The sequence below is a fragment of the Lissotriton vulgaris genome, chromosome 7, assembly GCF_964263255.1.
Source record: "Lissotriton vulgaris chromosome 7, aLisVul1.2, whole genome shotgun sequence".
NCBI lineage: Eukaryota > Metazoa > Chordata > Amphibia > Caudata > Salamandridae > Lissotriton > Lissotriton vulgaris.
This window is the reverse complement of record NC_141695.1, coordinates 1,389,896,189-1,389,918,057: the sequence shown is the minus strand read 5'-3', so window position 1 is coordinate 1,389,918,057 and position 21,869 is coordinate 1,389,896,189. Positions and strand designations below refer to the sequence as shown.

At 45.2% G+C, this 21,869-nt stretch overlaps 21 non-coding genes across 21 annotated transcripts; 9 read left to right on the top strand and 12 right to left on the bottom strand.

Annotated features, from left to right (window-relative positions):
• Positions 1 to 283: 283 nt before the first annotated feature.
• Positions 284 to 390, bottom strand: LOC147704554 (U6 spliceosomal RNA). Its single transcript, XR_015299026.1, has one exon. It is a non-coding gene; the product is annotated as a U6 spliceosomal RNA (small nuclear RNA).
• A 1,797-nt stretch (positions 391 to 2,187) lies between these two features.
• Positions 2,188 to 2,294, bottom strand: LOC147704553 (U6 spliceosomal RNA). The gene has a single exon (XR_015298236.1). It is a non-coding gene; the product is annotated as a U6 spliceosomal RNA (small nuclear RNA).
• Positions 2,295 to 3,150: 856 nt separating this feature from the next.
• On the top strand, positions 3,151 to 3,223 carry TRNAR-ACG (transfer RNA arginine (anticodon ACG)). Its single transcript has one exon. It is a non-coding gene; the product is annotated as a tRNA-Arg (tRNA).
• A 1,010-nt stretch (positions 3,224 to 4,233) lies between these two features.
• Positions 4,234 to 4,340, bottom strand: LOC147704551 (U6 spliceosomal RNA). Its single transcript, XR_015299025.1, has one exon. It is a non-coding gene; the product is annotated as a U6 spliceosomal RNA (small nuclear RNA).
• A 714-nt stretch (positions 4,341 to 5,054) lies between these two features.
• Positions 5,055 to 5,127, top strand: TRNAR-ACG (transfer RNA arginine (anticodon ACG)). Its single transcript has one exon. It is a non-coding gene; the product is annotated as a tRNA-Arg (tRNA).
• Positions 5,128 to 6,137: 1,010 nt separating this feature from the next.
• LOC147704549 (U6 spliceosomal RNA) lies at positions 6,138 to 6,244 on the bottom strand. The gene has a single exon (XR_015298235.1). It is a non-coding gene; the product is annotated as a U6 spliceosomal RNA (small nuclear RNA).
• An 856-nt stretch (positions 6,245 to 7,100) lies between these two features.
• Positions 7,101 to 7,173, top strand: TRNAR-ACG (transfer RNA arginine (anticodon ACG)). The gene has a single exon. It is a non-coding gene; the product is annotated as a tRNA-Arg (tRNA).
• A 1,010-nt stretch (positions 7,174 to 8,183) lies between these two features.
• On the bottom strand, positions 8,184 to 8,290 carry LOC147704547 (U6 spliceosomal RNA). The gene has a single exon (XR_015299024.1). It is a non-coding gene; the product is annotated as a U6 spliceosomal RNA (small nuclear RNA).
• A 714-nt stretch (positions 8,291 to 9,004) lies between these two features.
• TRNAR-ACG (transfer RNA arginine (anticodon ACG)) lies at positions 9,005 to 9,077 on the top strand. The gene has a single exon. It is a non-coding gene; the product is annotated as a tRNA-Arg (tRNA).
• A 1,010-nt stretch (positions 9,078 to 10,087) lies between these two features.
• LOC147704545 (U6 spliceosomal RNA) lies at positions 10,088 to 10,194 on the bottom strand. The gene has a single exon (XR_015299023.1). It is a non-coding gene; the product is annotated as a U6 spliceosomal RNA (small nuclear RNA).
• A 714-nt stretch (positions 10,195 to 10,908) lies between these two features.
• Positions 10,909 to 10,981, top strand: TRNAR-ACG (transfer RNA arginine (anticodon ACG)). The gene has a single exon. It is a non-coding gene; the product is annotated as a tRNA-Arg (tRNA).
• A 1,010-nt stretch (positions 10,982 to 11,991) lies between these two features.
• LOC147704543 (U6 spliceosomal RNA) lies at positions 11,992 to 12,098 on the bottom strand. Its single transcript, XR_015299022.1, has one exon. It is a non-coding gene; the product is annotated as a U6 spliceosomal RNA (small nuclear RNA).
• A 714-nt stretch (positions 12,099 to 12,812) lies between these two features.
• On the top strand, positions 12,813 to 12,885 carry TRNAR-ACG (transfer RNA arginine (anticodon ACG)). The gene has a single exon. It is a non-coding gene; the product is annotated as a tRNA-Arg (tRNA).
• A 1,010-nt stretch (positions 12,886 to 13,895) lies between these two features.
• On the bottom strand, positions 13,896 to 14,002 carry LOC147704541 (U6 spliceosomal RNA). Its single transcript, XR_015299021.1, has one exon. It is a non-coding gene; the product is annotated as a U6 spliceosomal RNA (small nuclear RNA).
• Positions 14,003 to 14,716: 714 nt separating this feature from the next.
• On the top strand, positions 14,717 to 14,789 carry TRNAR-ACG (transfer RNA arginine (anticodon ACG)). Its single transcript has one exon. It is a non-coding gene; the product is annotated as a tRNA-Arg (tRNA).
• A 1,010-nt stretch (positions 14,790 to 15,799) lies between these two features.
• LOC147704539 (U6 spliceosomal RNA) lies at positions 15,800 to 15,906 on the bottom strand. The gene has a single exon (XR_015299020.1). It is a non-coding gene; the product is annotated as a U6 spliceosomal RNA (small nuclear RNA).
• A 1,797-nt stretch (positions 15,907 to 17,703) lies between these two features.
• On the bottom strand, positions 17,704 to 17,810 carry LOC147704538 (U6 spliceosomal RNA). Its single transcript, XR_015299019.1, has one exon. It is a non-coding gene; the product is annotated as a U6 spliceosomal RNA (small nuclear RNA).
• A 714-nt stretch (positions 17,811 to 18,524) lies between these two features.
• Positions 18,525 to 18,597, top strand: TRNAH-AUG (transfer RNA histidin (anticodon AUG)). The gene has a single exon. It is a non-coding gene; the product is annotated as a tRNA-His (tRNA).
• Positions 18,598 to 19,607: 1,010 nt separating this feature from the next.
• Positions 19,608 to 19,714, bottom strand: LOC147704536 (U6 spliceosomal RNA). The gene has a single exon (XR_015299018.1). It is a non-coding gene; the product is annotated as a U6 spliceosomal RNA (small nuclear RNA).
• An 856-nt stretch (positions 19,715 to 20,570) lies between these two features.
• TRNAR-ACG (transfer RNA arginine (anticodon ACG)) lies at positions 20,571 to 20,643 on the top strand. Its single transcript has one exon. It is a non-coding gene; the product is annotated as a tRNA-Arg (tRNA).
• Positions 20,644 to 21,653: 1,010 nt separating this feature from the next.
• LOC147704534 (U6 spliceosomal RNA) lies at positions 21,654 to 21,760 on the bottom strand. Its single transcript, XR_015299017.1, has one exon. It is a non-coding gene; the product is annotated as a U6 spliceosomal RNA (small nuclear RNA).
• Positions 21,761 to 21,869: the final 109 nt, after the last annotated feature.

Sequence of the window (21,869 nt, the reverse complement as noted above, 5' to 3'; positions counted from 1 at the left end):
TTCCCACAAATCAACACAACACTGCAGCAGTATAGATTTGGGGGTGGTGAAGAATAATGACAGTGAGGCTAAAAAAGAGAAAGAAAAGTCCCAGAAGTCCTGCAGGCTTCCTTGCTAAATGCAGCTGAACATAGAGCGCACCTTCTTTACTGCAAAGCAAATACATTAAAAATGTTGAGGAGAGACTAATTGAAAAATACATATTACGGGGACAGCACTGGGACCTGCTTTATTTTTTCAATTAGTCTTGAAAACAAAAAGGATTTCTCTCCTGAAAGCTGTTAAAAATATGGAACGCTTCACGAATTTGCGTGTCATCCTTGCGCAGGGGCCATGCTAATCTTCTCTGTATCGTTCCAATTTTAGTATATGTGCTGCCGAAGCGAGCACACTTTATTGATGAACTGACAATGTTTATAAACTCTCTAAATCTACAGTCTCTAGACATAGGGTGGCCTGGCAGAGATGCTCAGATGGCCAGTACGCATTCAAATCTGAGCCAATGGTCAAAAATGTATGAAGAGTAGCAATCCATTATTCTTCACTGCATTTGTGGTCCAAGACTAAACACACCGTAAGTATGTAGATTATACCAGGTTTGCAAAGGCTCCTGGGTCGGGCTACAGACAAGGAGCATTGTGACGTCACGTTGCCTGTGGAACAGTGATATTAAAGGTGAAACAGCTGCACAGTAGGTTAGGTGAAGGGCTCTGAGAGTGGAAAGGCAGCATGCTTGGGTCCCTGGACAAGGTGAGCTTATGATAATGTGTCTGAATGTTCACCTGTGTTGTAATATTAAACCCCTTATTGTTGTAAACGCCTACTTACTAAGGAGTTCTCAACCTCAGCCCCACACAGACCTGGAACTGATTATGTTAATGCAAACTATTTAAGAAACTGAGCCTGATCTAAAAGATTTCCTTGGATCTAGGACCATTTCGCCTAGCTTTTAGGTGCTTCCTTCTCCTAAAGTCCTTTGTAAAACTTGGGAAAACCTCACAGAACAGACTTCCAGGAGGTCAGATGGGTTTCCTTGTGCCTTCACACACACATACACACACTTTCTAGCCCACTTAAGGACAAAAGGATGCGTAAGTCTACATAGGGCCAGTGGCGCAATGGATAACGCGTCTGACTACGGATCAGAAGATTGTAGGTTCGACTCCTATCTGTCTCGGAAGGGTTGTAGGTCCCTGTTTGATTATATTCCTGTGGAATTTTTATTTACCTCAGACTTGTTGTAGGTTCAATATTCTCCAGCAGGACTCATCCAGCAGTTGTTCCACGGTAGAGCGCAAGTAATAGGACCACAGCTAGTTAAACGTTTCCCATTTGCTGCTGGACTCTATGTGATGGCCGTCACGTGGTGTGCTGCTTTTGTATTTCAACATGGGTCCCTGATACTCTTAATTGCGAAAAAGCTTGTTGACAAAAGTGTGTGTGCGCGAGGGTCTGTGGACGTAGGCAGGTGTGTGCACTTGAATGCTTACCCATTTACATGTGTGAGAGGAACAAACCAACTCCCTGTGGGCTGCAGGCTTACAACTGGTAGCCCCAGTAGCCAGGCAGAACCACAGGTAAGGAGAGAGAGAAAGTTGGTCCATTATTAGAGAAGGACCATAAGCATCTTGCACTGCTACCTTCTTCCCCTCTCAGCCACGATCGGCCAAGACCTCTCTATTAGGGTAGAGGGTGAACATTTCTTGGACCTCAGAAACTGAGGGATGTAGACCCAATATGTCCTCCAAGCGCCTAGACACCTGGTGCCCAATCTGGCATGGTGTTTTTCAGCTTACCCGACCAATCCGGTTGCAAGGTGGACTTTAACAATACTGCTAAAAAGGCACTCCCAGACATCCCTGAGGCCTTCATTTGCATAGGCCCTGCCCTTCTCTTTGTCCTGCTTCCCACAAAGCAACACAACACTGCCGCAGTATAGATTTGGGGGTGGTGAAGAATAATGACAGTGAGGCTAAAAAAGAGAAAGAAAAGTCCCAGAAGTCCTGCAGGCTTCCTTGCTAAATGCAGCTGAACATAGAGCGCACCTTCTTTACTGCAAAGCAAATACATTAAAAATGTTGAGGAGAGACTAATTGAAAAATACATATTACGGGGACAGCACTGGGACCTGCTTTATTTTTTCAATTAGTCTTGAAAACAAAAAAGATTTCTCTCCTGAAAGCTGTTAAAAATATGGAACGCTTCACGAATTTGCGTGTCATCCTTGCGCAGGGGCCATGCTAATCTTCTCTGTATCGTTCCAATTTTAGTATATGTGCTGCCGAAGTGAGCACACTTTATTGATGAACTGACAATGTTTATAAACTCTCTAAATCTACAGTCTCTAGACATAGGGTGGCCTGGCAGAGATGCTCAGATGGCCAGTACGCATTCAAATCTGAGCCAATGGTCAAAAATGTATGAAGAGTAGCAATCCATTATTCTTCACTGCATTTGTGGTCCAAGACTAAACACACCGTAAGTATGTAGATTATACCAGGTTTGCAAAGGCTCCTGGTTCGGGCTACAGACAAGGAGCATTGTGACGTCACGCTGCCTGTGGAACAGTGATATTAAAGGTGAAACAGCTGCACAGTAGGTTAGGTGAAGGGCTCTGAGAGTGGAAAGGCAGCATGCTTGGGTCCTTGGACAAGGTGAGCGTATGATAATGTGTCTGAATGTTCACCTGTGTTGTAATATTAAACCCCTTATTGTTGTAAACGCCTACTTACTAAGGAGTTCTCAAGCTCAGCCCCACACAGACCTGGAACTGATTATGTTAATGCAAACTATTTAAGAAACTGAGCCTGATCTAAAAGATTTCCTTGGATCTAGGACCATTTCGCCTAGCTTTTAGGTGCTTCCTTCTCCTAAAGTCCTTTGTAAAACTTGGGAAAACCTCACAGAACAGACTTCCAGGAGGTCAGATGGGTTTCCTTGTGCCTTCACACACACATACACACACTTTCTAGCCCACTTAACTCCATGGCTGCTAAGGCAATTCCCCTCCTGTGCTGGGAAATTGCTATTTTCATTGTTTTATGACGAGCTGGGCTCGTCATCAGTGTATGAGGAGGCTACACCATGACGAGCCCAGCTCGTCATGAGTGTGGAAGGGGTTAAGGACAAAAGGATGCGTAAGTCTACATAGGGCCAGTGGCGCAATGGATAACGCGTCTGACTACGGATCAGAAGATTGTAGGTTCGACTCCTATCTGGCTCGGAAGGGTTGTAGGTCCCTGTTTGATTATATTCCTGTGGAATTTTTATTTACCTCAGACTTGTTGTAGGTTCAATATTCTCCAGCAGGACTCATCCAGCAGTTGTTCCACGGTAGAGCGCAAGTAATAGGACCACAGCTAGTTAAACGTTTCCCATTTGCTGCTGGACTCTATGTGATGGCCGTCACGTGGTGTGCTGCTTTTGTATTTCAACATGGGTCCCTGATACTCTTAATTGTGAAAAAGCTTGTTGACAAAAGTGTGTGTGCGCGAGGGTCTGTGGACGTAGGCAGGTGTGTGCACTTGAATGCTTACCCATTTACATGTGTGAGAGGAACAAACCAACTCCCTGTGGGCTGCAGGCTTACAACTGGTAGCCCCAGTAGCCAGGCAGAACCACAGGTAAGGAGAGAGAGAAAGTTGGTCCATTATTAGAGAAGGACCATAAGCATCTTGCACTGCTACCTTCTTCCCCTCTCAGCCACGATCGGCCAAGACCTCTCTATTAGGGTAGAGGGTGAACATTTCTTGGACCTCAGAAACTGAGGGATGTAGACCCAATATGTCCTCCAAGCGCCTAGACACCTGGTGCCCAATCTGGTATGGTGTTTTTCAGCTTACCCGACCAATCCGGTTGCAAGGTGGACTTTAACAATACTGCTAAAAAGGCACTCCCAGACATCCCTGAGGCCTTCATTTGCATAGGCCCTGCCCTTCTCTTTGTCCTGCTTCCCACAAAGCAACACAACACTGCCGCAGTATAGATTTGGGGGTGGTGAAGAATAATGACAGTGAGGCTAAAAAAGAGAAAGAAAAGTCCCAGAAGTCCTGCAGGCTTCCTTGCTAAATGCAGCTGAACATAGAGCGCACCTTCTTTACTGCAAAGCAAATACATTAAAAATGTTGAGGAGAGACTAATTGAAAAATACATATTACGGGGACAGCACTGGGACCTGCTTTATTTTTTCAATTAGTCTTGAAAACAAAAAAGATTTCTCTCCTGAAAGCTGTTAAAAATATGGAACGCTTCACGAATTTGCGTGTCATCCTTGCGCAGGGGCCATGCTAATCTTCTCTGTATCGTTCCAATTTTAGTATATGTGCTGCCGAAGCGAGCACACTTTATTGATGAACTGACAATGTTTATAAACTCTCTAAATCTACAGTCTCTAGACATAGGGTGGCCTGGCAGAGATGTTCAGATGGCCAGTACGCATTCAAATCTGAGCCAATGGTCAAAAATGTATGAAGAGTAGCAATCCATTATTCTTCACTGCATTTGTGGTCCAAGACTAAACACACCGTAAGTATGTAGATTATACCAGGTTTGCAAAGGCTCCTGGGTCGGGCTACAGACAAGGAGCATTGTGACGTCACGCTGCCTGTGGAACAGTGATATTAAAGGTGAAACAGCTGCACAGTAGGTTAGGTGAAGGGCTCTGAGAGTGGAAAGGCAGCATGCTTGGGTCCCTGGACAAGGTGAGCTTATGATAATGTGTCTGAATGTTCACCTGTGTTGTAATATTAAACCCCTTATTGTTGTAAACGCCTACTTACTAAGGAGTTCTCAAGCTCAGCCCCACACAGACCTGGAACTGATTATGTTAATGCAAACTATTTAAGAAACTGAGCCTGATCTAAAAGATTTCCTTGGATCTAGGACCATTTCGCCTAGCTTTTAGGTGCTTCCTTCTCCTAAAGTCCTTTGTAAAACTTGGGAAAACCTCACAGAACAGACTTCCAGGAGGTCAGATGGGTTTCCTTGTGCCTTCACACACACATACACACACTTTCTAGCCCACTTAAGGACAAAAGGATGCGTAAGTCTACATAGGGCCAGTGGCGCAATGGATAACGCGTCTGACTACGGATCAGAAGATTGTAGGTTCGACTCCTATCTGGCTCGGAAGGGTTGTAGGTCCCTGTTTGATTATATTCCTGTGGAATTTTTATTTACCTCAGACTTGTTGTAGGTTCAATATTCTCCAGCAGGACTCATCCAGCAGTTGTTCCACGGTAGAGCGCAAGTAATAGGACCACAGCTAGTTAAACGTTTCCCATTTGCTGCTGGACTCTATGTGATGGCCGTCACGTGGTGTGCTGCTTTTGTATTTCAACATGGGTCCCTGATACTCTTAATTGCGAAAAAGCTTGTTGACAAAAGTGTGTGTGCGCGAGGGTCTGTGGACGTAGGCAGGTGTGTGCACTTGAATGCTTACCCATTTACATGTGTGAGAGGAACAAACCAACTCCCTGTGGGCTGCAGGCTTACAACTGGTAGCCCCAGTAGCCAGGCAGAACCACAGGTAAGGAGAGAGAGAAAGTTGGTCCATTATTAGAGAAGGACCATAAGCATCTTGCACTGCTACCTTCTGCCCCTCTCAGCCACGATCGGCCAAGACCTCTCTATTAGGGTAGAGGGTGAACATTTCTTGGACCTCAGAAACTGAGGGATGTAGACCCAATATGTCCTCCAAGCGCCTAGACACCTGGTGCCCAATCTGGCATGGTGTTTTTCAGCTTACCCGACCAATCCGGTTGCAAGGTGGACTTTAACAATACTGCTAAAAAGGCACTCCCAGACATCCCTGAGGCCTTCATTTGCATAGGCCCTGCCCTTCTCTTTGTCCTGCTTCCCACAAATCAACACAACACTGCAGCAGTATAGATTTGGGGGTGGTGAAGAATAATGACAGTGAGGCTAAAAAAGAGAAAGAAAAGTCCCAGAAGTCCTGCAGGCTTCCTTGCTAAATGCAGCTGAACATAGAGCGCACCTTCTTTACTGCAAAGCAAATACATTAAAAATGTTGAGGAGAGACTAATTGAAAAATACATATTACGGGGACAGCACTGGGACCTGCTTTATTTTTTCAATTAGTCTTGAAAACAAAAAAGATTTCTCTCCTGAAAGCTGTTAAAAATATGGAACGCTTCACGAATTTGCGTGTCATCCTTGCGCAGGGGCCATGCTAATCTTCTCTGTATCGTTCCAATTTTAGTATATGTGCTGCCGAAGTGAGCACACTTTATTGATGAACTGACAATGTTTATAAACTCTCTAAATCTACAGTCTCTAGACATAGGGTGGCCTGGCAGAGATGCTCAGATGGCCAGTACGCATTCAAATCTGAGCCAATGGTCAAAAATGTATGAAGAGTAGCAATCCATTATTCTTCACTGCATTTGTGGTCCAAGACTAAACACACCGTAAGTATGTAGATTATACCAGGTTTGCAAAGGCTCCTGGTTCGGGCTACAGACAAGGAGCATTGTGACGTCACGCTGCCTGTGGAACAGTGATATTAAAGGTGAAACAGCTGCACAGTAGGTTAGGTGAAGGGCTCTGAGAGTGGAAAGGCAGCATGCTTGGGTCCTTGGACAAGGTGAGCGTATGATAATGTGTCTGAATGTTCACCTGTGTTGTAATATTAAACCCCTTATTGTTGTAAACGCCTACTTACTAAGGAGTTCTCAAGCTCAGCCCCACACAGACCTGGAACTGATTATGTTAATGCAAACTATTTAAGAAACTGAGCCTGATCTAAAAGATTTCCTTGGATCTAGGACCATTTCGCCTAGCTTTTAGGTGCTTCCTTCTCCTAAAGTCCTTTGTAAAACTTGGGAAAACCTCACAGAACAGACTTCCAGGAGGTCAGATGGGTTTCCTTGTGCCTTCACACACACATACACACACTTTCTAGCCCACTTAACTCCATGGCTGCTAAGGCAATTCCCCTCCTGTGCTGGGAAATTGCTATTTTCATTGTTTTATGACGAGCTGGGCTCGTCATCAGTGTATGAGGAGGCTACACCATGACGAGCCCAGCTCGTCATGAGTGTGGAAGGGGTTAAGGACAAAAGGATGCGTAAGTCTACATAGGGCCAGTGGCGCAATGGATAACGCGTCTGACTACGGATCAGAAGATTGTAGGTTCGACTCCTATCTGGCTCGGAAGGGTTGTAGGTCCCTGTTTGATTATATTCCTGTGGAATTTTTATTTACCTCAGACTTGTTGTAGGTTCAATATTCTCCAGCAGGACTCATCCAGCAGTTGTTCCACGGTAGAGCGCAAGTAATAGGACCACAGCTAGTTAAACGTTTCCCATTTGCTGCTGGACTCTATGTGATGGCCGTCACGTGGTGTGCTGCTTTTGTATTTCAACATGGGTCCCTGATACTCTTAATTGTGAAAAAGCTTGTTGACAAAAGTGTGTGTGCGCGAGGGTCTGTGGACGTAGGCAGGATTGTGCACTTGAATGCTTACCCATTTACATGTGTGAGAGGAACAAACCAACTCCCTGTGGGCTGCAGGCTTACAACTGGTAGCCCCAGTAGCCAGGCAGAACCACAGGTAAGGAGAGAGAGAAAGTTGGTCCATTATTAGAGAAGGACCATAAGCATCTTGCACTGCTACCTTCTTCCCCTCTCAGCCACGATCGGCCAAGACCTCTCTATTAGGGTAGAGGGTGAACATTTCTTGGACCTCAGAAACTGAGGGATGTAGACCCAATATGTCCTCCAAGCGCCTAGACACCTGGTGCCCAATCTGGCATGGTGTTTTTCAGCTTACCCGACCAATCCGGTTGCAAGGTGGACTTTAACAATACTGCTAAAAAGGCACTCCCAGACATCCCTGAGGCCTTCATTTGCATAGGCCCTGCCCTTCTCTTTGTCCTGCTTCCCACAAAGCAACACAACACTGCCGCAGTATAGATTTGGGGGTGGTGAAGAATAATGACAGTGAGGCTAAAAAAGAGAAAGAAAAGTCCCAGAAGTCCTGCAGGCTTCCTTGCTAAATGCAGCTGAACATAGAGCGCACCTTCTTTACTGCAAAGCAAATACATTAAAAATGTTGAGGAGAGACTAATTGAAAAATACATATTACGGGGACAGCACTGGGACCTGCTTTATTTTTTCAATTAGTCTTGAAAACAAAAAAGATTTCTCTCCTGAAAGCTGTTAAAAATATGGAACGCTTCACGAATTTGCGTGTCATCCTTGCGCAGGGGCCATGCTAATCTTCTCTGTATCGTTCCAATTTTAGTATATGTGCTGCCGAAGCGAGCACACTTTATTGATGAACTGACAATGTTTATAAACTCTCTAAATCTACAGTCTCTAGACATAGGGTGGCCTGGCAGAGATGTTCAGATGGCCAGTACGCATTCAAATCTGAGCCAATGGTCAAAAATGTATGAAGAGTAGCAATCCATTATTCTTCACTGCATTTGTGGTCCAAGACTAAACACACCGTAAGTATGTAGATTATACCAGGTTTGCAAAGGCTCCTGGGTCGGGCTACAGACAAGGAGCATTGTGACGTCACGCTGCCTGTGGAACAGTGATATTAAAGGTGAAACAGCTGCACAGTAGGTTAGGTGAAGGGCTCTGAGAGTGGAAAGGCAGCATGCTTGGGTCCCTGGACAAGGTGAGCTTATGATAATGTGTCTGAATGTTCACCTGTGTTGTAATATTAAACCCCTTATTGTTGTAAACGCCTACTTACTAAGGAGTTCTCAAGCTCAGCCCCACACAGACCTGGAACTGATTATGTTAATGCAAACTATTTAAGAAACTGAGCCTGATCTAAAAGATTTCCTTGGATCTAGGACCATTTCGCCTAGCTTTTAGGTGCTTCCTTCTCCTAAAGTCCTTTGTAAAACTTGGGAAAACCTCACAGAACAGACTTCCAGGAGGTCAGATGGGTTTCCTTGTGCCTTCACACACACATACACACACTTTCTAGCCCACTTAAGGACAAAAGGATGCGTAAGTCTACATAGGGCCAGTGGCGCAATGGATAACGCGTCTGACTACGGATCAGAAGATTGTAGGTTCGACTCCTATCTGGCTCGGAAGGGTTGTAGGTCCCTGTTTGATTATATTCCTGTGGAATTTTTATTTACCTCAGACTTGTTGTAGGTTCAATATTCTCCAGCAGGACTCATCCAGCAGTTGTTCCACGGTAGAGCGCAAGTAATAGGACCACAGCTAGTTAAACGTTTCCCATTTGCTGCTGGACTCTATGTGATGGCCGTCACGTGGTGTGCTGCTTTTGTATTTCAACATGGGTCCCTGATACTCTTAATTGCGAAAAAGCTTGTTGACAAAAGTGTGTGTGCGCGAGGGTCTGTGGACGTAGGCAGGTGTGTGCACTTGAATGCTTACCCATTTACATGTGTGAGAGGAACAAACCAACTCCCTGTGGGCTGCAGGCTTACAACTGGTAGCCCCAGTAGCCAGGCAGAACCACAGGTAAGGAGAGAGAGAAAGTTGGTCCATTATTAGAGAAGGACCATAAGCATCTTGCACTGCTACCTTCTTCCCCTCTCAGCCACGATCGGCCAAGACCTCTCTATTAGGGTAGAGGGTGAACATTTCTTGGACCTCAGAAACTGAGGGATGTAGACCCAATATGTCCTCCAAGCGCCTAGACACCTGGTGCCCAATCTGGCATGGTGTTTTTCAGCTTACCCGACCAATCCGGTTGCAAGGTGGACTTTAACAATACTGCTAAAAAGGCACTCCCAGACATCCCTGAGGCCTTCATTTGCATAGGCCCTGCCCTTCTCTTTGTCCTGCTTCCCACAAATCAACACAACACTGCAGCAGTATAGATTTGGGGGTGGTGAAGAATAATGACAGTGAGGCTAAAAAAGAGAAAGAAAAGTCCCAGAAGTCCTGCAGGCTTCCTTGCTAAATGCAGCTGAACATAGAGCGCACCTTCTTTACTGCAAAGCAAATACATTAAAAATGTTGAGGAGAGACTAATTGAAAAATACATATTACGGGGACAGCACTGGGACCTGCTTTATTTTTTCAATTAGTCTTGAAAACAAAAAAGATTTCTCTCCTGAAAGCTGTTAAAAATATGGAACGCTTCACGAATTTGCGTGTCATCCTTGCGCAGGGGCCATGCTAATCTTCTCTGTATCGTTCCAATTTTAGTATATGTGCTGCCGAAGCGAGCACACTTTATTGATGAACTGACAATGTTTATAAACTCTCTAAATCTACAGTCTCTAGACATAGGGTGGCCTGGCAGAGATGCTCAGATGGCCAGTACGCATTCAAATCTGAGCCAATGGTCAAAAATGTATGAAGAGTAGCAATCCATTATTCTTCACTGCATTTGTGGTCCAAGACTAAACACACCGTAAGTATGTAGATTATACCAGGTTTGCAAAGGCTCCTGGGTCGGGCTACAGACAAGGAGCATTGTGACGTCACGCTGCCTGTGGAACAGTGATATTAAAGGTGAAACAGCTGCACAGTAGGTTAGGTGAAGGGCTCTGAGAGTGGAAAGGCAGCATGCTTGGGTCCCTGGACAAGGTGAGCTTATGATAATGTGTCTGAATGTTCACCTGTGTTGTAATATTAAACCCCTTATTGTTGTAAACGCCTACTTACTAAGGAGTTCTCAAGCTCAGCCCCACACAGACCTGGAACTGATTATGTTAATGCAAACTATTTAAGAAACTGAGCCTGATCTAAAAGATTTCCTTGGATCTAGGACCATTTCGCCTAGCTTTTAGGTGCTTCCTTCTCCTAAAGTCCTTTGTAAAACTTGGGAAAACCTCACAGAACAGACTTCCAGGAGGTCAGATGGGTTTCCTTGTGCCTTCACACACACATACACACACTTTCTAGCCCACTTAAGGACAAAAGGATGCGTAAGTCTACATAGGGCCAGTGGCGCAATGGATAACGCGTCTGACTACGGATCAGAAGATTGTAGGTTCGACTCCTATCTGGCTCGGAAGGGTTGTAGGTCCCTGTTTGATTATATTCCTGTGGAATTTTTATTTACCTCAGACTTGTTGTAGGTTCAATATTCTCCAGCAGGACTCATCCAGCAGTTGTTCCACGGTAGAGCGCAAGTAATAGGACCACAGCTAGTTAAACGTTTCCCATTTGCTGCTGGACTCTATGTGATGGCCGTCACGTGGTGTGCTGCTTTTGTATTTCAACATGGGTCCCTGATACTCTTAATTGCGAAAAAGCTTGTTGACAAAAGTGTGTGTGCGCGAGGGTCTGTGGACGTAGGCAGGTGTGTGCACTTGAATGCTTACCCATTTACATGTGTGAGAGGAACAAACCAACTCCCTGTGGGCTGCAGGCTTACAACTGGTAGCCCCAGTAGCCAGGCAGAACCACAGGTAAGGAGAGAGAGAAAGTTGGTCCATTATTAGAGAAGGACCATAAGCATCTTGCACTGCTACCTTCTTCCCCTCTCAGCCACGATCGGCCAAGACCTCTCTATTAGGGTAGAGGGTGAACATTTCTTGGACCTCAGAAACTGAGGGATGTAGACCCAATATGTCCTCCAAGCGCCTAGACACCTGGTGCCCAATCTGGCATGGTGTTTTTCAGCTTACCCGACCAATCCGGTTGCAAGGTGGACTTTAACAATACTGCTAAAAAGGCACTCCCAGACATCCCTGAGGCCTTCATTTGCATAGGCCCTGCCCTTCTCTTTGTCCTGCTTCCCACAAAGCAACACAACACTGCCGCAGTATAGATTTGGGGGTGGTGAAGAATAATGACAGTGAGGCTAAAAAAGAGAAAGAAAAGTCCCAGAAGTCCTGCAGGCTTCCTTGCTAAATGCAGCTGAACATAGAGCGCACCTTCTTTACTGCAAAGCAAATACATTAAAAATGTTGAGGAGAGACTAATTGAAAAATACATATTACGGGGACAGCACTGGGACCTGCTTTATTTTTTCAATTAGTCTTGAAAACAAAAAAGATTTCTCTCCTGAAAGCTGTTAAAAATATGGAACGCTTCACGAATTTGCGTGTCATCCTTGCGCAGGGGCCATGCTAATCTTCTCTGTATCGTTCCAATTTTAGTATATGTGCTGCCGAAGCGAGCACACTTTATTGATGAACTGACAATGTTTATAAACTCTCTAAATCTACAGTCTCTAGACATAGGGTGGCCTGGCAGAGATGCTCAGATGGCCAGTACGCATTCAAATCTGAGCCAATGGTCAAAAATGTATGAAGAGTAGCAATCCATTATTCTTCACTGCATTTGTGGTCCAAGACTAAACACACCGTAAGTATGTAGATTATACCAGGTTTGCAAAGGCTCCTGGTTCGGGCTACAGACAAGGAGCATTGTGACGTCACGCTGCCTGTGGAACAGTGATATTAAAGGTGAAACAGCTGCACAGTAGGTTAGGTGAAGGGCTCTGAGAGTGGAAAGGCAGCATGCTTGGGTCCCTGGACAAGGTGAGCGTATGATAATGTGTCTGAATGTTCACCTGTGTTGTAATATTAAACCCCTTATTGTTGTAAACGCCTACTTACTAAGGAGTTCTCAAGCTCAGCCCCACACAGACCTGGAACTGATTATGTTAATGCAAACTATTTAAGAAACTGAGCCTGATCTAAAAGATTTCCTTGGATCTAGGACCATTTCGCCTAGCTTTTAGGTGCTTCCTTCTCCTAAAGTCCTTTGTAAAACTTGGGAAAACCTCACAGAACAGACTTCCAGGAGGTCAGATGGGTTTCCTTGTGCCTTCACACACACATACACACACTTTCTAGCCCACTTAAGGACAAAAGGATGCGTAAGTCTACATAGGGCCAGTGGCGCAATGGATAACGCGTCTGACTACGGATCAGAAGATTGTAGGTTCGACTCCTATCTGGCTCGGAAGGGTTGTAGGTCCCTGTTTGATTATATTCCTGTGGAATTTTTATTTACCTCAGACTTGTTGTAGGTTCAATATTCTCCAGCAGGACTCATCCAGCAGTTGTTCCACGGTAGAGCGCAAGTAATAGGACCACAGCTAGTTAAACGTTTCCCATTTGCTGCTGGACTCTATGTGATGGCCGTCACGTGGTGTGCTGCTTTTGTATTTCAACATGGGTCCCTGATACTCTTAATTGCGAAAAAGCTTGTTGACAAAAGTGTGTGTGCGCGAGGGTCTGTGGACGTAGGCAGGTGTGTGCACTTGAATGCTTACCCATTTACATGTGTGAGAGGAACAAACCAACTCCCTGTGGGCTGCAGGCTTACAACTGGTAGCCCCAGTAGCCAGGCAGAACCACAGGTAAGGAGAGAGAGAAAGTTGGTCCATTATTAGAGAAGGACCATAAGCATCTTGCACTGCTACCTTCTTCCCCTCTCAGCCACGATCGGCCAAGACCTCTCTATTAGGGTAGAGGGTGAACATTTCTTGGACCTCAGAAACTGAGGGATGTAGACCCAATATGTCCTCCAAGCGCCTAGACACCTGGTGCCCAATCTGGCATGGTGTTTTTCAGCTTACCCGACCAATCCGGTTGCAAGGTGGACTTTAACAATACTGCTAAAAAGGCACTCCCAGACATCCCTGAGGCCTTCATTTGCATAGGCCCTGCCCTTCTCTTTGTCCTGCTTCCCACAAAGCAACACAACACTGCCGCAGTATAGATTTGGGGGTGGTGAAGAATAATGACAGTGAGGCTAAAAAAGAGAAAGAAAAGTCCCAGAAGTCCTGCAGGCTTCCTTGCTAAATGCAGCTGAACATAGAGCGCACCTTCTTTACTGCAAAGCAAATACATTAAAAATGTTGAGGAGAGACTAATTGAAAAATACATATTACGGGGACAGCACTGGGACCTGCTTTATTTTTTCAATTAGTCTTGAAAACAAAAAAGATTTCTCTCCTGAAAGCTGTTAAAAATATGGAACGCTTCACGAATTTGCGTGTCATCCTTGCGCAGGGGCCATGCTAATCTTCTCTGTATCGTTCCAATTTTAGTATATGTGCTGCCGAAGCGAGCACACTTTATTGATGAACTGACAATGTTTATAAACTCTCTAAATCTACAGTCTCTAGACATAGGGTGGCCTGGCAGAGATGCTCAGATGGCCAGTACGCATTCAAATCTGAGCCAATGGTCAAAAATGTATGAAGAGTAGCAATCCATTATTCTTCACTGCATTTGTGGTCCAAGACTAAACACACCGTAAGTATGTAGATTATACCAGGTTTGCAAAGGCTCCTGGTTCGGGCTACAGACAAGGAGCATTGTGACGTCACGCTGCCTGTGGAACAGTGATATTAAAGGTGAAACAGCTGCACAGTAGGTTAGGTGAAGGGCTCTGAGAGTGGAAAGGCAGCATGCTTGGGTCCCTGGACAAGGTGAGCGTATGATAATGTGTCTGAATGTTCACCTGTGTTGTAATATTAAACCCCTTATTGTTGTAAACGCCTACTTACTAAGGAGTTCTCAAGCTCAGCCCCACACAGACCTGGAACTGATTATGTTAATGCAAACTATTTAAGAAACTGAGCCTGATCTAAAAGATTTCCTTGGATCTAGGACCATTTCGCCTAGCTTTTAGGTGCTTCCTTCTCCTAAAGTCCTTTGTAAAACTTGGGAAAACCTCACAGAACAGACTTCCAGGAGGTCAGATGGGTTTCCTTGTGCCTTCACACACACATACACACACTTTCTAGCCCACTTAAGGACAAAAGGATGCGTAAGTCTACATAGGGCCAGTGGCGCAATGGATAACGCGTCTGACTACGGATCAGAAGATTGTAGGTTCGACTCCTATCTGGCTCGGAAGGGTTGTAGGTCCCTGTTTGATTATATTCCTGTGGAATTTTTATTTACCTCAGACTTGTTGTAGGTTCAATATTCTCCAGCAGGACTCATCCAGCAGTTGTTCCACGGTAGAGCGCAAGTAATAGGACCACAGCTAGTTAAACGTTTCCCATTTGCTGCTGGACTCTATGTGATGGCCGTCACGTGGTGTGCTGCTTTTGTATTTCAACATGGGTCCCTGATACTCTTAATTGCGAAAAAGCTTGTTGACAAAAGTGTGTGTGCGCGAGGGTCTGTGGACGTAGGCAGGTGTGTGCACTTGAATGCTTACCCATTTACATGTGTGAGAGGAACAAACCAACTCCCTGTGGGCTGCAGGCTTACAACTGGTAGCCCCAGTAGCCAGGCAGAACCACAGGTAAGGAGAGAGAGAAAGTTGGTCCATTATTAGAGAAGGACCATAAGCATCTTGCACTGCTACCTTCTTCCCCTCTCAGCCACGATCGGCCAAGACCTCTCTATTAGGGTAGAGGGTGAACATTTCTTGGACCTCAGAAACTGAGGGATGTAGACCCAATATGTCCTCCAAGCGCCTAGACACCTGGTGCCCAATCTGGCATGGTGTTTTTCAGCTTACCCGACCAATCCGGTTGCAAGGTGGACTTTAACAATACTGCTAAAAAGGCACTCCCAGGCATCCCTGAGGCCTTCATTTGCATAGGCCCTGCCCTTCTCTTTGTCCTGCTTCCCACAAAGCAACACAACACTGCCGCAGTATAGATTTGGGGGTGGTGAAGAATAATGACAGTGAGGCTAAAAAAGAGAAAGAAAAGTCCCAGAAGTCCTGCAGGCTTCCTTGCTAAATGCAGCTGAACATAGAGCGCACCTTCTTTACTGCAAAGCAAATACATTAAAAATGTTGAGGAGAGACTAATTGAAAAATACATATTACGGGGACAGCACTGGGACCTGCTTTATTTTTTCAATTAGTCTTGAAAACAAAAAAGATTTCTCTCCTGAAAGCTGTTAAAAATATGGAACGCTTCACGAATTTGCGTGTCATCCTTGCGCAGGGGCCATGCTAATCTTCTCTGTATCGTTCCAATTTTAGTATATGTGCTGCCGAAGCGAGCACACTTTATTGATGAACTGACAATGTTTATAAACTCTCTAAATCTACAGTCTCTAGACATAGGGTGGCCTGGCAGAGATGCTCAGATGGCCAGTACGCATTCAAATCTGAGCCAATGGTCAAAAATGTATGAAGAGTAGCAATCCATTATTCTTCACTGCATTTGTGGTCCAAGACTAAACACACCGTAAGTATGTAGATTATACCAGGTTTGCAAAGGCTCCTGGTTCGGGCTACAGACAAGGAGCATTGTGACGTCACGCTGCCTGTGGAACAGTGATATTAAAGGTGAAACAGCTGCACAGTAGGTTAGGTGAAGGGCTCTGAGAGTGGAAAGGCAGCATGCTTGGGTCCCTGGACAAGGTGAGCGTATGATAATGTGTCTGAATGTTCACCTGTGTTGTAATATTAAACCCCTTATTGTTGTAAACGCCTACTTACTAAGGAGTTCTCAAGCTCAGCCCCACACAGACCTGGAACTGATTATGTTAATGCAAACTATTTAAGAAACTGAGCCTGATCTAAAAGATTTCCTTGGATCTAGGACCATTTCGCCTAGCTTTTAGGTGCTTCCTTCTCCTAAAGTCCTTTGTAAAACTTGGGAAAACCTCACAGAACAGACTTCCAGGAGGTCAGATGGGTTTCCTTGTGCCTTCACACACACATACACACACTTTCTAGCCCACTTAAGGACAAAAGGATGCGTAAGTCTACATAGGGCCAGTGGCGCAATGGATAACGCATCTGACTACGGATCAGAAGATTGTAGGTTCGACTCCTATCTGGCTCGGAAGGGTTGTAGGTCCCTGTTTGATTATATTCCTGTGGAATTTTTATTTACCTCAGACTTGTTGTAGGTTCAATATTCTCCAGCAGGACTCATCCAGCAGTTGTTCCACGGTAGAGCGCAAGTAATAGGACCACAGCTAGTTAAACGTTTCCCATTTGCTGCTGGACTCTATGTGATGGCCGTCACGTGGTGTGCTGCTTTTGTATTTCAACATGGGTCCCTGATACTCTTAATTGCGAAAAAGCTTGTTGACAAAAGTGTGTGTGCGCGAGGGTCTGTGGACGTAGGCAGGTGTGTGCACTTGAATGCTTACCCATTTACATGTGTGAGAGGAACAAACCAACTCCCTGTGGGCTGCAGGCTTACAACTGGTAGCCCCAGTAGCCAGGCAGAACCACAGGTAAGGAGAGAGAGAAAGTTGGTCCATTATTAGAGAAGAACCATAAGCATCTTGCACTGCTACCTTCTTCCCCTCTCAGCCACGATCGGCCAAGACCTCTCTATTAGGGTAGAGGGTGAATATTTCTTGGACCTCAGAAACTGAGGGATGTAGACCCAATATGTCCTCCAAGCGCCTAGACACCTGGTGCCCAATCTGGCATGGTGTTTTTCAGCTTACCCGACCAATCCGGTTGCAAGGTGGACTTTAACAATACTGCTAAAAAGGCACTCCCAGACATCCCTGAGGCCTTCATTTGCATAGGCCCTGCCCTTCTCTTTGTCCTGCTTCCCACAAAGCAACACAACACTGCCGCAGTATAGATTTGGGGGTGGTGAAGAATAATGACAGTGAGGCTAAAAAAGAGAAAGAAAAGTCCCAGAAGTCCTGCAGGCTTCCTTGCTAAATGCAGCTGAACATAGAGCGCACCTTCTTTACTGCAAAGCAAATACATTAAAAATGTTGAGGAGAGACTAATTGAAAAATACATATTACGGGGACAGCACTGGGACCTGCTTTATTTTTTCAATTAGTCTTGAAAACAAAAAAGATTTCTCTCCTGAAAGCTGTTAAAAATATGGAACGCTTCACGAATTTGCGTGTCATCCTTGCGCAGGGGCCATGCTAATCTTCTCTGTATCGTTCCAATTTTAGTATATGTGCTGCCGAAGCGAGCACACTTTATTGATGAACTGACAATGTTTATAAACTCTCTAAATCTACAGTCTCTAGACATAGGGTGGCCTGGCAGAGATGCTCAGATGGCCAGTACGCATTCAAATCTGAGCCAATGGTCAAAAATGTATGAAGAGTAGCAATCCATTATTCTTCACTGCATTTGTGGTCCAAGACTAAACACACCGTAAGTATGTAGATTATACCAGGTTTGCAAAGGCTCCTGGTTCGGGCTACAGACAAGGAGCATTGTGACGTCACGCTGCCTGTGGAACAGTGATATTAAAGGTGAAACAGCTGCACAGTAGGTTAGGTGAAGGGCTCTGAGAGTGGAAAGGCAGCATGCTTGGGTCCCTGGACAAGGTGAGCGTATGATAATGTGTCTGAATGTTCACCTGTGTTGTAATATTAAACCCCTTATTGTTGTAAACGCCTACTTACTAAGGAGTTCTCAAGCTCAGCCCCACACAGACCTGGAACTGATTATGTTAATGCAAACTATTTAAGAAACTGAGCCTGATCTAAAAGATTTCCTTGGATCTAGGACCATTTCGCCTAGCTTTTAGGTGCTTCCTTCTCCTAAAGTCCTTTGTAAAACTTGGGAAAACCTCACAGAACAGACTTCCAGGAGGTCAGATGGGTTTCCTTGTGCCTTCACACACACATACACACACTTTCTAGCCCACTTAAGGACAAAAGGATGCGTAAGTCTACATAGGGCCAGTGGCGCAATGGATAACGCGTCTGACTATGGATCAGAAGATTGTAGGTTCGACTCCTATCTGGCTCGGAAGGGTTGTAGGTCCCTGTTTGATTATATTCCTGTGGAATTTTTATTTACCTCAGACTTGTTGTAGGTTCAATATTCTCCAGCAGGACTCATCCAGCAGTTGTTCCACGGTAGAGCGCAAGTAATAGGACCACAGCTAGTTAAACGTTTCCCATTTGCTGCTGGACTCTATGTGATGGCCGTCACGTGGTGTGCTGCTTTTGTATTTCAACATGGGTCCCTGATACTCTTAATTGCGAAAAAGCTTGTTGACAAAAGTGTGTGTGCGCGAGGGTCTGTGGACGTAGGCAGGTGTGTGCACTTGAATGCTTACCCATTTACATGTGTGAGAGGAACAAACCAACTCCCTGTGGGCTGCAGGCTTACAACTGGTAGCCCCAGTAGCCAGGCAGAACCACAGGTAAGGAGAGAGAGAAAGTTGGTCCATTATTAGAGAAGGACCATAAGCATCTTGCACTGCTACCTTCTTCCCCTCTCAGCCACGATCGGCCAAGACCTCTCTATTAGGGTAGAGGGTGAACATTTCTTGGACCTCAGAAACTGAGGGATGTAGACCCAATATGTCCTCCAAGCGCCTAGACACCTGGTGCCCAATCTGGCATGGTGTTTTTCAGCTTACCCGACCAATCCGGTTGCAAGGTGGACTTTAACAATACTGCTAAAAAGGCACTCCCAGACATCCCTGAGGCCTTCATTTGCATAGGCCCTGCCCTTCTCTTTGTCCTGCTTCCCACAAAGCAACACAACACTGCCGCAGTATAGATTTGGGGGTGGTGAAGAATAATGACAGTGAGGCTAAAAAAGAGAAAGAAAAGTCCCAGAAGTCCTGCAGGCTTCCTTGCTAAATGCAGCTGAACATAGAGCGCACCTTCTTTACTGCAAAGCAAATACATTAAAAATGTTGAGGAGAGACTAATTGAAAAATACATATTACGGGGACAGCACTGGGACCTGCTTTATTTTTTCAATTAGTCTTGAAAACAAAAAAGATTTCTCTCCTGAAAGCTGTTAAAAATATGGAACGCTTCACGAATTTGCGTGTCATCCTTGCGCAGGGGCCATGCTAATCTTCTCTGTATCGTTCCAATTTTAGTATATGTGCTGCCGAAGCGAGCACACTTTATTGATGAACTGACAATGTTTATAAACTCTCTAAATCTACAGTCTCTAGACATAGGGTGGCCTGGCAGAGATGCTCAGATGGCCAGTACGCATTCAAATCTGAGCCAATGGTCAAAAATGTATGAAGAGTAGCAATCCATTATTCTTCACTGCATTTGTGGTCCAAGACTAAACACACCGTAAGTATGTAGATTATACCAGGTTTGCAAAGGCTCCTGGTTCGGGCTACAGACAAGGAGCATTGTGACGTCACGCTGCCTGTGGAACAGTGATATTAAAGGTGAAACAGCTGCACAGTAGGTTAGGTGAAGGGCTCTGAGAGTGGAAAGGCAGCATGCTTGGGTCCCTGGACAAGGTGAGCGTATGATAATGTGTCTGAATGTTCACCTGTGTTGTAATATTAAACCCCTTATTGTTGTAAACGCCTACTTACTAAGGAGTTCTCAAGCTCAGCCCCACACAGACCTGGAACTGATTATGTTAATGCAAACTATTTAAGAAACTGAGCCTGATCTAAAAGATTTCCTTGGATCTAGGACCATTTCGCCTAGCTTTTAGGTGCTTCCTTCTCCTAAAGTCCTTTGTAAAACTTGGGAAAACCTCACAGAACAGACTTCCAGGAGGTCAGATGGGTTTCCTTGTGCCTTCACACACACATACACACACTTTCTAGCCCACTTAACTCCATGGCTGCTAAGGCAATTCCCCTCCTGTGCTGGGAAATTGCTATTTTCATTGTTTTATGACGAGCTGGGCTCGTCATCAGTGTATGAGGAGGCTACACCATGACGAGCCCAGCTCGTCATGAGTGTGGAAGGGGTTAAGGACAAAAGGATGCGTAAGTCTACATAGGGCCAGTGGCGCAATGGATAACGCGTCTGACTACGGATCAGAAGATTGTAGGTTCGACTCCTATCTGGCTCGGAAGGGTTGTAGGTCCCTGTTTGATTATATTCCTGTGGAATTTTTATTTACCTCAGACTTGTTGTAGGTTCAATATTCTCCAGCAGGACTCATCCAGCAGTTGTTCCACGGTAGAGCGCAAGTAATAGGACCACAGCTAGTTAAACGTTTCCCATTTGCTGCTGGACTCTATGTGATGGCCGTCACGTGGTGTGCTGCTTTTGTATTTCAACATGGGTCCCTGATACTCTTAATTGTGAAAAAGCTTGTTGACAAAAGTGTGTGTGCGCGAGGGTCTGTGGACGTAGGCAGGATTGTGCACTTGAATGCTTACCCATTTACATGTGTGAGAGGAACAAACCAACTCCCTGTGGGCTGCAGGCTTACAACTGGTAGCCCCAGTAGCCAGGCAGAACCACAGGTAAGGAGAGAGAGAAAGTTGGTCCATTATTAGAGAAGGACCATAAGCATCTTGCACTGCTACCTTCTTCCCCTCTCAGCCACGATCGGCCAAGACCTCTCTATTAGGGTAGAGGGTGAACATTTCTTGGACCTCAGAAACTGAGGGATGTAGACCCAATATGTCCTCCAAGCGCCTAGACACCTGGTGCCCAATCTGGCATGGTGTTTTTCAGCTTACCCGACCAATCCGGTTGCAAGGTGGACTTTAACAATACTGCTAAAAAGGCACTCCCAGACATCCCTGAGGCCTTCATTTGCATAGGCCCTGCCCTTCTCTTTGTCCTGCTTCCCACAAAGCAACACAACACTGCCGCAGTATAGATTTGGGGGTGGTGAAGAATAATGACAGTGAGGCTAAAAAAGAGAAAGAAAAGTCCCAGAAGTCCTGCAGGCTTCCTTGCTAAATGCAGCTGAACATAGAGCGCACCTTCTTTACTGCAAAGCAAATACATTAAAAATGTTGAGGAGAGACTAATTGAAAAATACATATTACGGGGACAGCACTGGGACCTGCTTTATTTTTTCAATTAGTCTTGAAAACAAAAAAGATTTCTCTCCTGAAAGCTGTTAAAAATATGGAACGCTTCACGAATTTGCGTGTCATCCTTGCGCAGGGGCCATGCTAATCTTCTCTGTATCGTTCCAATTTTAGTATATGTGCTGCCGAAGCGAGCACACTTTATTGATGAACTGACAATGTTTATAAACTCTCTAAATCTACAGTCTCTAGACATAGGGTGGCCTGGCAGAGATGTTCAGATGGCCAGTACGCATTCAAATCTGAG